Source organism: Antechinus flavipes, chromosome 4 (genome assembly GCF_016432865.1).
Source record: "Antechinus flavipes isolate AdamAnt ecotype Samford, QLD, Australia chromosome 4, AdamAnt_v2, whole genome shotgun sequence".
Lineage (NCBI taxonomy): Eukaryota > Metazoa > Chordata > Mammalia > Dasyuromorphia > Dasyuridae > Antechinus > Antechinus flavipes.
The window spans coordinates 475717724-475730372 of NC_067401.1; the positions used below are offsets into that span (position 1 = coordinate 475717724).

The following is a 12649-nucleotide window of genomic DNA, read 5'->3' on the forward strand; positions in this document are numbered from 1 at the left end:
CTGGAGAGCTTGCTTTCTGAGATTACCCCAAGCAGCTAGATCCTTTTGGCCACACTGATTTTCATCATGTGGCTGTTTCCCAGGTCTTCCTTTCCCTTTGCAGAAATAGGGATATTGTGATCAGACACATTTTGGAGACCCTCTTACATGTCTGAATAGAGGCACCTGATTAGTGTTTGTTGAATGAATCAGTAGATCTCCTGAATTCTAAAGCCATCTAACTCCTAAGGATGTGCAAGTGTTCTTAATAATGCAGAGTTCCCTGGAGGGGTAAGGCTAAAAAATTACTCTGGCTAAAGCTTTTTTGTTATCAGGATAATATTAATAACATCTCACATTAGTGACTTACAAAAAAGCAAGTTCAACTACAGGATCTCATTTTTCTGTCACAACTACCCAGAGGAATTCATCACACCAAGAATTCATGTGGTAGAACTTCTAGTTCACAGGTCAAGAAACTCAGGCTCATAAAGACTTATTAACCCTAGTCACACAACAAGTTCACAATGGAGCGAGGCCTGAAACCAGGTATCCTGCCTTCTAGCCCAGCGATCTTCCCACCAAACAGTGGGTATGTTTATTAACCATTATGTTGTTATCATGTTATAGAAAGTTGTAAGAAATTGCAACATAACCTTTAAAATTTCCCTAAAAACAAAAAAGTCACATATTTAGTCTGAAGAAGAAAAGACTTAGAGAGGACTTGATCCTGGCTTCAAACACCTCCAGGCCTGTTGGGGGAAAAAGAAGTTTGCCTTGTGCTTCTCGGCCCCAGTGGCAGAACCAGGAAGGTAATAGGAGGTAGACTCCTATTCAGTATAAGGCAGAGCTTCAGCCCAGAGTCTTCCCTCAGTCAAATGAGTTACTGTGGAAGGAGAAGACTGCCCGTTATTGTCTGCAAGACACATTATTCCCTGCTGTAAAGGGAATCATTTCCAGGGAAGCGATTCATTCATGTTTGATGACTTTCTGATGGAGCGATTTGAATGTGGAGAGCTCTGGGGTCCTTTCTTGAGGTTCTACAAGTCTAAAAAATGCTGGGCTCTTGCACAGTCAAGGGACAAGGAAGGACATGAGACCCATGGTTTCACTGTAGAGGAAACTCCCAGGAAAGGAAACCCTTCTGCCAATGCAGGTCTTCACCTTCTTGACAATTTACCCACACTCCCTAAGTTCAGTGACTTGAGCAGGGTCACCCAGCCAAGGTGTGATGGCGGTCTTTTTGGTTTTGAGACCAGCTCCATTCTTTCACTTCACAGCCTCTCAGGATAGAGGAAGTGTTCAATAAATGATTTTGGGATTCTTGAATGAATCCAGTTGAATGTGGACGGTGGAAGTTTATGGGAAGAGGAAAGGAAAGAAGGAACAAGAATTTATTGAGCATTTGCTATGTGCCAGGCACTGAGCTACGTTCTTTACAAATATAACCTCATTTGAACTCCTCAGCAGGCGAGGAGGGTAGGTGCTGCTATTATGATCTTCATTTAACAGTTGAGGAAACTGAGGTTTCTTTTCTTTGGTTTGCCCAAAGCCACACAGCTAAGAGATTATCAGAGGTCTCATCTGAGTCCAAACACAGCATTCCATTTATCTACTGAGTCATCAGCTGTCTAAGAACATTAAATGGAAACCCTCCCCCCCCACCCTTGCATGGCATTTGTAGCCCTTTCCTGCTGGCACCATGAGGAGGTCGGGAGCACCAGGGCTATTGTCTTCATCTGGCTGTGAAGGAACGGGAGCCTGACAAGGTCATTTGTGCCTCCTGGCCAGAATTCCGAGGGAAGGAGTCCCAGACGGCCATCTCCAAGAGCTGAGCGGAGCTCTGCAGCCAGCATGGAGAGTTACTTAGGTTCATAATAAACAAGGCAGTGTTTCCGTCATGCAGTGATGGAGGCAGTCAGGCACATAGTAGAAAGATGTTTATCTGTTACTCTGTCAACTGACAGTGACATTTTAAAGTAATGAAGCACTGTTCTTAGTTAGGAATTTGTAATAATAGGTGTGTTGCCTTCCCAGATTACCTTTATCCTGGTCTAGAGACATTGATTGACAGTAATGCACAAAGCTCGCTCCTCAGCCACGTCGATTGGGTGTCTCGTTAGTGCCAGATTTACTGATTATGTTGTATGAGAATATGAATGCACATTATTTGCATGGGGATTTCCCAGTTCACTCTTTCTTCGTAATTTGTGTTCCCCAGAACTCATCGGTAAAGAAATTGACTCTAATTCCTTTAATGCTGAGCACAAATTTTAATATGAGGGTTATGGGAAAAATCCAAGGCCCAATATAATTGAATTTTTGATTGCATTTTGGCGTCGAGATGTTAGGATTCCTATTTGCTTTGAAAGTGTCTTCTGGAAAGTTATCGTGCAGGTCACAAGTGAAAGACCTAAAGGAAGCTCTTAAGTTCAGAGAATTGGTTTGCATATGAATCATTCAGTGAACATTTATTAAGCACTTGCTGTGTTCCAGACATTGTGCTGAGCAAGAATACTCTCTAGATCTTAAAGCTCAAGTATCAGCTGAATATAAGACAAGAAAGACTTCCATTGGCAATTGTGAATTTCCCTAGGTCATTTTTTGAAAGAAAATTATAATAAGCTTGTGATTCAGTTATGGTCAGATAAGACATATCTAAGGAAGACTGCTTGGAGGCCCACTTTCTTTAAATTAACTTGAATTTTATATTATAACCTTAATCGAGGATATCATATTGAGATCAGTGCCCCCATGTACTCAGCAGTGCAGGTCCATGCATGAGAAGGATCTATGCAAGATTTTACTCCTGGGGCTCACTAGAGCTCTTCCCAATTTACCCACATTGCCCAAGGCTTCTTCAGAGGTTGATAGAAGTGTGATGGAGCTGAGGAGAAAGATCCTCTACTAGGGTGAGAAGTTGATTTCTGGAGTCACCCTGGAGTCTGTTATGGGGTAAAGGGTTTTCTTGCTCTGGCCCTCCATCTCTCTCTTGGGGAAGTGAGGATGCTAGCTGGAGAACATCAGGAATTCCCACCAGCCCTCTAAAGGCTGTCTTTTTCCACTGTTATCATCTTGGTCTTCTCTTCCATTCCAATGGGTTCAGGTAGATGTGGTCTTGGGAAAAGTTGCTATCTTAATTTTTAATATTTTTTTTTAAATTTGAATGTACTATTGACTATTGTGCCAGTAGATAAAACAATAAAAGCTCAATTCCCTATATGCTTATACTTGTGTCCCTGGCACATAATAAGTTTTTAAATAAGTACTAGTTGTCTTGCCTTGTTGCCTTGCTTTTGTACTGACCATTCCCCATGACTATACTGTTCTCAGCTCTAATCTTGACAGCTTCTTTCAAGATTCAGCCCCAATCCCTCCTCCTGCAGAATGCCTTCCTCATCCGTTAGCTACAAGGAACCCTAGCCCTTCTCAGAATACTTGCCATCTACTCTGTACAGAACTAGTTATTTATATATCTTCTCCTGCATTATAATGTGGGCTTCTTGAGGGCAGGGACAATTGGATTTTTCGGTTCCGGGTCTGTGTTTGTGTTGGATTTTCCACATTTTTGGCCATTGTATCTTCACAAGATTTAGTCCAGTGGCTTGTACATGGAAAGTGCTTGATAAATGCTTATTGATTATAAGCTCACTGAATGCAATGCATCTTTGGCATAAGTCAGTAACAGTGATATTTACCTCATCCTGCTCTCCCATGACTTTGATTTCTTCTCTTAGATTTATTGTTGTTATTGTTAGGATAATTCATATTTATGTATTATTTCACATTAAACAGTAATTCCAAATACTATTCAACAATCTCTGATAATAAATATCAGGTGAAACATCCAAGAGGTAGGTATATGCCTATCCAATGTATTTGTCACCATTGTGATGGAGGAGATTCAGCACAGAGTCTGATTGGAGGGAGGATTTCCCGTGACCCTGGTGTTTTCTAGCAGCTCCTGCTTCTGGATGACATTGCATTGATTGCATCCAGCCAAGAGACATCACAGAGCTTCCTAAAAGAGAGTCGTAATCACCCAAGGGAGTTTAGCCTCAAACACTAAAAAGACCACAAATGGACAAAGAATTTCTCTTGTTTTGATTTCAGCATGCATTTAGATGGATATTCTACAGTGTTTGTCCAACCCTGGGTTGGGGAGAAGATACGGAGGAGAGTCCCATAGAATGGAGAAGCATTTGTAGACTGTGATCAGCATCATTAGAAGGAACTCCCAAATCTCTGACTTATACACTTCTTTGTACATTTAATTATCACATCATATAAAATATTTCCTCTTTAACAGCATTATAGGGTAAATAGAATCAGTATTATCATCTGTTTCACAAAGGGGCAATTGGAGCTGAAAGGTCAGGTAACTTCTCCGTGGTCAGAGAACTACGTCAGTGTCAGAAACAGTATTCAAGCCCAAGGGCCTGGCTTCCGGCCACCCGATCCGTGCCATTCGTTCGTGCAGCAGATGTCTGCAGTGTTGGCCACAGGGGAGGCCCTTGTGCTTGCCACTGGGGAAGATGCCAGGGGGAAGATGCCAGTGCGAAGAAGCTATGGGACCTACCCTAGTGGCAGGACGTCACAGCTGCTGCTCCTGATGGATCCCAGGCCCTCGGTCCAGACGAAGTAAATCCTCTGATGGTGAAAGAACTGCCCAGTGTGTTTGCTGAGCCCCGTGAGCAACATTTGAAAGGTCGCCAGAAATAGAAAGTAGTAGCACAGCTGTGGAGGACAGAGACCCAGTTTTCACAAAAAGAGAACAGTAATGTTGACTTTGGTTCCTAGTAAAATTCTAAGATGGATCATTAGAGACACATTTACTAAGCATCTAGAAAGGGAAAGGATTGTTACCAAAAGTTGGCGTGGCTTCCTCAAGAGCCATCAGGTCATCTCCTCAGGTGATCAGATGATGCTAAACTAGTGGGTAAGGAGAATCTGGGGAGAGTATTTACTAGATCCAGAACCCATTAGATCCCCAGACCCTTCCTCAGAACAATTGCTAAAGGCAGGAGGCTGATTCCTCCAGGGCCTTGCTGGGCTCTGGCTTATGTAACACTTTATATTGATGGCCTGGATCAAGGCCCAGATGGTAGATTCCTCACATTTGCCAACGACACGTAACAAACCTGATTCTTCTGCTGCTGCCGCTTTGTCTTTTCCTAGAAGATAAAGCTAATAGCTGAGGAAGGAAGTTGTGGGGAGGCAGATTTAGGGTTCACGTAGGAAAACTTTCCGACCAGGCTGGGCCAAAGAACATGGGCTGGCTCCAATGAAAACTGTCCTCGTTACTACTATCACCACCACAGCTTTTATTTGTGTGGTTCTTTCAGATTTACACATCTCAATACTTGCCACAGGACCTGGCAATCAATAGGAACTTAATAAATGCTGGCTGAGTGACAGACTCTTTTCCTTGTGACAGTCCTGGAAGATATATAAGAAAGTATCTCCATTTTACAAATGAAGAAACCAAAACTCATGAGAACTTAATGGACTTGCCCAGGTATGCACAATTAATAAGAGTCAGAACCCCAAATCAAAACCAATTTTTTTCTGCCTGGAGGTCTTCTCAAGCTAAATCTCAGAGACCTTTTGCTGGGGATGATTATAGAAGAAAAATTTTTTAAAAGCTAATGGAGGACAGAAGGAAGTCAAAACAGATCTACTCCTAATTTGCTTCTCTGTTCTTTGCCAAGAAAAATGAATGATCTTTAGAGCGAAAGGGGACGTCCTAGATAAGTTAGTAAGGAGATATTAGCTGCCTTTGTTGAGTCACTGCTGTAGACTGAACTGCATTCTAGGATACTAAAACAATTGGTGAAAGTAATTGTCTGAGCCTCGGTCAGCAAAAACGAGAAACAGAGTAATGTCTTCAAAAATATGAAAAACAACTCAAGCTATCAGAAGACCTATCTATCAGATAATCTTAACTCAATCTCAGAAAAGGAAATAGATCTAATTATAAAGAAACTATTAAGGGGCAAGGGAACAGGAGCAGCCTCCTGGTCATGGTGAATTTTCAGGAAAGTTCTATCAAACTTTTTAAGAATACTTACTACCCCTACTTTACAAATTATTTTTTGTCTGTATAAAATTTGTATAGACTATAGTCTAATATCTGAACCAGATAAAATAAAACACAGAAAGAAAACTGTAGGGCCGTGTCATTTATAATTGACTAATGAACATCTCAAAAAATTTCAAGACAATCCTATCCAACAAACTAATGTTTATCTAAGAAATTATTAATTATGATCAATTGGGATTTATTCCATGGATTCAAGAAAATTATTAGGAAATTAATTATTTCAAGATTATTAGGAAAATAATCGACATAATTAGTCATATTAATATATATATATATAAAAGTCAAATTAAAAATTAGTCATATAAAAAAAAGAGTGATACTGCCAGATTAGAGGACATCCCGATTTTTAAAAAGGCAAGAACACAGAGTTTGTAAACTGTTGGTCAATTAACTTGATTTTAACTCTTGAAAAAATTCTTAAACATATTATTAAAAGAGTAGTGTCAAAAGCAATTTTGACCCCAAAGAACCAGTCTACTGGAATAGGACATGCCAGGTCAACCTAATTTTCTTTTTTTTTTTTTTTTTGGACAAATTTACTAATCTGGTCAAGCCCAAGAATATTTTAATTTACCTAGATTTTAGGGAAGCATCTGCTGTGATTTCTTATACAAAATATACTAACGTATAAGTAAAACTGTAGTACAGCTAACAAGATTTTGAATTGATTGATCAGATACAGAATGTCTGAATGAGAGATGCTTCTCTCACCTTAGAAGGAAGTCTCAAGTGGAACACCTTCTTTCTTGTCTATGTTTCATTTCATTTAGCTTAAATTAACATTGTTATCAGTGATTGGCATAAACCCTGGAAGCAGGAAGGTCCACCTCTGACACTCCTGCCAAGTCACTTCTCCCTTTAAGGATTCAGACCCTAAGATGCTATTGTGAAATACCGAGTCCAGGCCAGTCTGCTTGGAAAGAGGGAGCTTCTCATCCAGACGTCCCCTGCGTCATTGAAATCACAGGTCCCAATTCCCCTCCCTGCTCTTTGGAGACATTGTCTGCATCAGATCTGCAAAAGGCATAAAGCTGGGATAGATAACCATCATGTTCAACCATTGAAGGTAAAAGCATTTATGAAGTGCTGAGTGTATATGAGGCACTCTTCTAAACTGAAGATTCAAGTCGAAAGGCCAGTCAGTGCCTACTCTCCACGGCTTCCATTCGCAGGTCAGAACAGAAGTCTCAAAATACCTAGTAATGCTTCTTACCTTCTTTAAAGTCATTGCCATTGTGAAAACTGCCCATTTTTGATGTCAAATCAGTCGGTAGCATCAAGGTCTTTGGCAGAAACAACTTTCCTATGAAGATGGTGAATGACAAAGTCTTGAACCTTATTTTGAAAGGCTCAAATGTTGGATCAAGTCCAAGATGAGATTTAAAGAGACAGATATAAAGTCTTATTCTTGGGTTCTAAAGATCGGTTTCTCAAGTATAAGGTCGGGGTGGGGGGGTGACTGCATAGCAACCCCTCCAAAAGATGTAAGGGTTTGCTAGATTATAATAAGCTCAGTATGAATCTGTGGCATGATTTAGCAGCTAATCTAAACTAACACAATCTTCAGCTGCATGGGAGTTATCAAGTTGAAGACTAAGGTGATAATATTTGCTTACTGTGCACACTCTGGAGATACAAAAACAAAATTGAAACAGTCTCTATCCTTGGAGCTTTGATTCTGTTAAGGGAAATGGCATATATATGTATAAATATGTACAAAGCCTCACTGAACTCTTTTTTAAACTACCCCTATTGTATTGTACTAGGTACCACATTTTACAAAAAATATTGATGAATATGATGAGAATATTGACCAGGATAAGGAAGGGCTCAAAAAGATGGATTGAAGGAATTGGACATGTTTAGTCTGGAGAAGGGGAAGGCTCAAGAGGGACATAACAGCTCTTCAATTACTTGAGTACAGCCAGCAAGGGAGTCGGGCTGGACATATTCTTATTTATCCAAGAGGGAAGAAGTTGGAAGGATAGGCGAAAGCTGCAGAAATTCAGATTCATACTCAATGCGTCCTAGTGATTCAAGCTGTCTTTGCATGGCATGGCTTACCTAGGAAAGCAGCATATTCCATCTCACTGACACTGACAGCCTTCCAGAAAATGAAACTTTTGAAGGAGATTTGGCAGTCATCAAGTGGCTTCTTAGCCCTTTAGGGCAGGGAACATCTTTCTCTGAATTATAATCATTTGGGGACTTCCTTGCATGAAAAGGAAATCTGCAAGGCTCATCATCTCAAAAACATGGTCACCGTTCACTTGCCTATGTCCCTTTGCTGTCCCTTATGGCTAAAGCATCCTTCCCCACCTCGTCACCTGGTGAATTTAGATCAATAAATATTACTCATACTCAACAGCCAGCCACTCCCCAAAGCCTTCCCTAACCATTGCTTTCCTTCCTGGAATTCTCACTAAATCTCTTGTTTGCATTTCTCTAGTGATCTCTCAGATCATGTTAGTTGTCAGTAGTTACCTACTCCTACTAAACTTCATGACCTTGGATGTCTCGTTAAGTCTCATTGCCTCCCCGCACAGACAAAATGTAATCAGTGTTTGTCTAATTGAGTGGAATTATACCCACCAAACTCACCAGGTCTCTCTTCTAGGCCCAGTTAGAGAGATGCCAGCAGTGTGGAAAGGGCCCTTTTCCCAACTGCCACATCTGGAAGCTCTCATCTTTGTAATCTCCTATATAGTCTGTGTGTATCTTTGTTTCTAAACCTTCTTTGTTGCCTCCTTTTTAGATCTCTCATCTTTTTTCCCCTTTTCTTTCTTCTTTCCCCGTTGTCTTTTGTCTTGATATAGCCATAGGCAGCTTCTTGCGGTCTCTTACAATGGCAAATAGGGCCTAGAGCCTGGATTTTGTTACTGTTTTCTTAATAACAAGAATAAGTCGTCCCAGACCACACAAAGAGAAGTTGAAAAGACCTTTCTCTTCCCAAACCCAGCCATACGTCTTTGTTTAAAAAGGTCGACATTTCAAAGGAATCTTCTTTTTTGTCCTTTCTCTTTCTCTTCTTAAATATGAGGTATACTTCCTGCAAATAACAAAAAGAAAGAACTTTCGTGGTGAACAGTGCTTTTAAAAAGTCTTTTCCCTTTGGATAGAAGGAGAACTTGAATAAATGTGACAGAAACAAAAGGTGCATTTTTCATAATTGAAATCTGCTGAAGATAAAAAGGACATTGGAGTTGGGAAGGTGGTGTTGGCCAGAGTAACTCACAGAGAATGGAATTGGCCTCTTGAGAATTCAGCTTTCTCTTTCCTCATTGCCCAGAATCTCCAAGGTCACAATGTCATAGAACTTAGAACTAGCAAGACCAGAGTGCTCAGTCCCTTGGCTGAGTAATCATCCCCAACCTTTTCATTTTTTAGGTGGAATAACTAAGGCCCAAAGGGCTGAAATGATGGGCCTGAGACCATACAGAGGAGGCCTCTGACACCAGATACAGTGTTCTGTATGTCCCACCCACTTTCACGTCCCCCACTTTTGCAGGTTGACTCAGTGCCTGATGAACTTCAGTGATGGGACTGTGTAATATGGCAGCTCCTCCAGCTCTCAGCTGTCAGGTACCTCAGAGCCCCAATCCTGCCTGGGATGGCTTTGCCCCACAACACTGCTGACAGCTAGGGTTGAAGAGGCCTTCCTTTGGGCACCTCCAGTAGCTCCTTAGTCATTATATATGCCATATATAGTCAATAGCAATAGCAACAACCATTAAGGACCTACCAAGTGTCGGGTACTGCACTAGACATCTGGTTCTGTGCCAAGTGACCCCTGCCCCCAAAACTTTCCTGCTTATTTGGAGAGAGAAGAAATATGCATGTGTGCACATAAGATGATCGCTCTACCTTTAGGTCCAAAAGAGACCTAAGGATCAGATGTCTCCTCTTGGCACAGAGACGGCCCTGGGGTGTGGATCCTTTGCCAGCAGGGTCTGAATTCTGTTCAGCCCCTTTGTGCTAAGGAGGTCTCGAGGGAGGAGGTATATCTCCTGTCCCCTGAAGACCAGACCAGCTGTGTTTGGCAAAGGTCACTCACTATGGAAATGTACCCCTCTCGGAGGTTAGGAGCCCTTGGCTGGACTAGCCCATGGGAGCTTTCCCTGCTCTGCAGTCTCCTATACCACGCCCGCTTCATGCATCAAGGCCTTAATCACAGCCTGACCCATCATGTTCTAGTCTAGTCCTTTGGTCTCTGTCTGTGGCCATCGGCCCCACTCTACAGAGCTCCATTTTCAATTCTTCAGCTTGTTGTGGAAATAAGGCTGGGAATGGGATGTCCTCTGTACCTGTGCCCAGGTCACGTAGCTCTCCCTACCCAGTGCACACACTCCTTCCTACAGTACCCTCTTCCAAGCCAGAGAAGCTCCAGAGAGGAATCGCTTAGTCCGGCTTCCTCCTCCCTTCTTTGTAACAGATGTATGGGCTGAAGCCTGGAAAAGTGACTTGAACTGGATGATCAAGAGAGGAGACAGAAGAGCAGGATGGAGAGGCAGAGCCCCTGATTCCTGCCCTCCCTTTCACCTATGCTAGCTCGCTTGAGTCGTTCAACTCAACTCACATCCATTCAGTGCTTGTGTGTGCTAGCAAAGATTTTCTGCGGCCTCTGTTCTTAGAGGACTCTGGTGGCAGTTTTGGAAATGGTCCCAAGCACATGAGAAGCATCTCAAACTTTGTCCAGTGAAAGGAAGAAGTTTGGGGCTGGACTGAGCAAGGAAGACTTCCTTCAGGAGGGTTATTTGAATAGGACTTTGAATAGTAAGGATCGGTGCAATTGGCCTTCAGAACTACAACCTCACAGAAAGATTGTCATTAAAGGAACGTTTAGTGCTTCCTGTGTCCAGAGATCTGGGCTTCCTTCTTGGAGTTTACCTTCTAAAAGGGCTATAAGATAGAACAATAACACTGATTCACATCATTGGTGTGAATCAATAACATTGATTCACATCACCAGACTGAACAGATCGCGGTTATAGGTCTGGATGCCCCACTTGAGGGGAGTGGTCATTGGGGGGGAAGGGGCCGGAGAAGGGGTCATGGTCACAGCGTGCCGACCGACCCTTTCATCCGAGAATGGCGGCTAAATTGTCACAGATGACACTCCTGAGATGCCTGATTAGCCACTGGCAGCAGCCTGGGCCCACCTGCTCCCTCCAGCAGCACCTTCCCCCTCTCTAGCCTGAGGTGGGGCCTTCTCCATGGATTACAGTAACACTTTCTGACAAGCTTCAGCTGGGTGGGGCACCTAGCGCCTTCCCAGCCGTGCATTCTTTTTCAACTTTGTCTGTCATATTTTATTACTGTAAACTTATTTGCCGTGTCCCAGCTGGGCCAACTTGTCCAGGCCTTGTTTTCACTAACTGGAGAGTCTAACAAAGGCTGTTTATTTTTCTCGTTATGCAATATCAGCTGGCTGGCTTTGGGGCTAATGCAGCTTGCCATTGTATTTTCTTCCTGAGCGGTGGCTCTCAAAGTAACTGCCTGAACGGTTTTTTTTTTTCCCATATACAAATTAAAACCTTCCACTTGTTCTAAATTCCCCTCAAGTGGTTCCTGAGTTGTTCTGAGTGTCAGAAACATGACAGGCCCCTAAAGAATGTTGGAAAGGAAGAGTCCTTTAAGCAAATCCTTCACACCTACAAGCAGGAAGTGTACATGCCTGAAATGCTACATGAAGCCCTCATATGCAGGTGTTTCCCCAGAGAAAACATCCCCTTCAGGAAAAGCTCTTGTGTCCTCCAGAAATCATTTGGCGTCCATTAGACTTGAGATTTTTATGTTTCATAGAAGCAACTTGGAAGGTAAAAACTCATTTTCCATTTGTCTTAAGTCCATAATGGCCTTAAATTGGATTTTGCGGTGTTGGCAAAATCAGCAGTACAAGGTCCAGGAAGACAGCAGCTCTCCTCCCAGGGGCGCAGGTGAAAGGGGAGGGCCAGCACCTCTGGGCTGGTTTTGGTACAGACTAACCTGCTGTCATCCTGAAGCGGAGGGCTTGAGAGGAGGGCTGCAGCACAACTTGCAGTCTTATTTATGTGGCCAGCTCATGTTCCCCCATGTTGTGTGTCTGGGGGGGGCCTTAATGCTTTGCCCAAAGGGAAGGGTAGAGACAACAAGGAAATACTTGGTTGATGGCAACTCTGTGTCACAGACACAGCTGCATCTTTGACCTCTTCACTTAATGGAAACTGCCCCCTCCAGAGTTGTTGGTCATCTCTTAGTAGCCATCCCTCAGCTTGCTGTCTCTGGCTCTCAGCACTGCTGACCACTGCCTCCTGCGGGCTCTCTTCTCCTGGTTTCCTGCCCATCTGGCTGCAGTTTCTCAGTCCTTTGCTCAGCTATCGTCTATGATCTACCTTCTAATAACAGATCCTTCTCTCTCAGTAATCTCTCCAACTTTATATTCTCATGCGATGACTTGCAGGTTTACATAGCCAGCCTTGTCCCTCTCAGCCCTGCCATTTCCGGTGGAATGTCCCCGAGGCACCTCATCCTCTCCAAACCACTTCTCTTCATTAATATCCTCTTTCTGTTTAGGTATTTCACCTAAAC

General features: G+C 42.7%; 1 protein-coding gene across 2 annotated transcripts in view; it reads left to right on the forward strand.

The window, feature by feature from the left end:
* The window catches only part of FAF1 (Fas associated factor 1), a 402722-nt gene that overhangs the window by 340046 nt on the left and 50027 nt on the right, over positions 1–12649 (forward strand). The window lies entirely within an intron of this gene.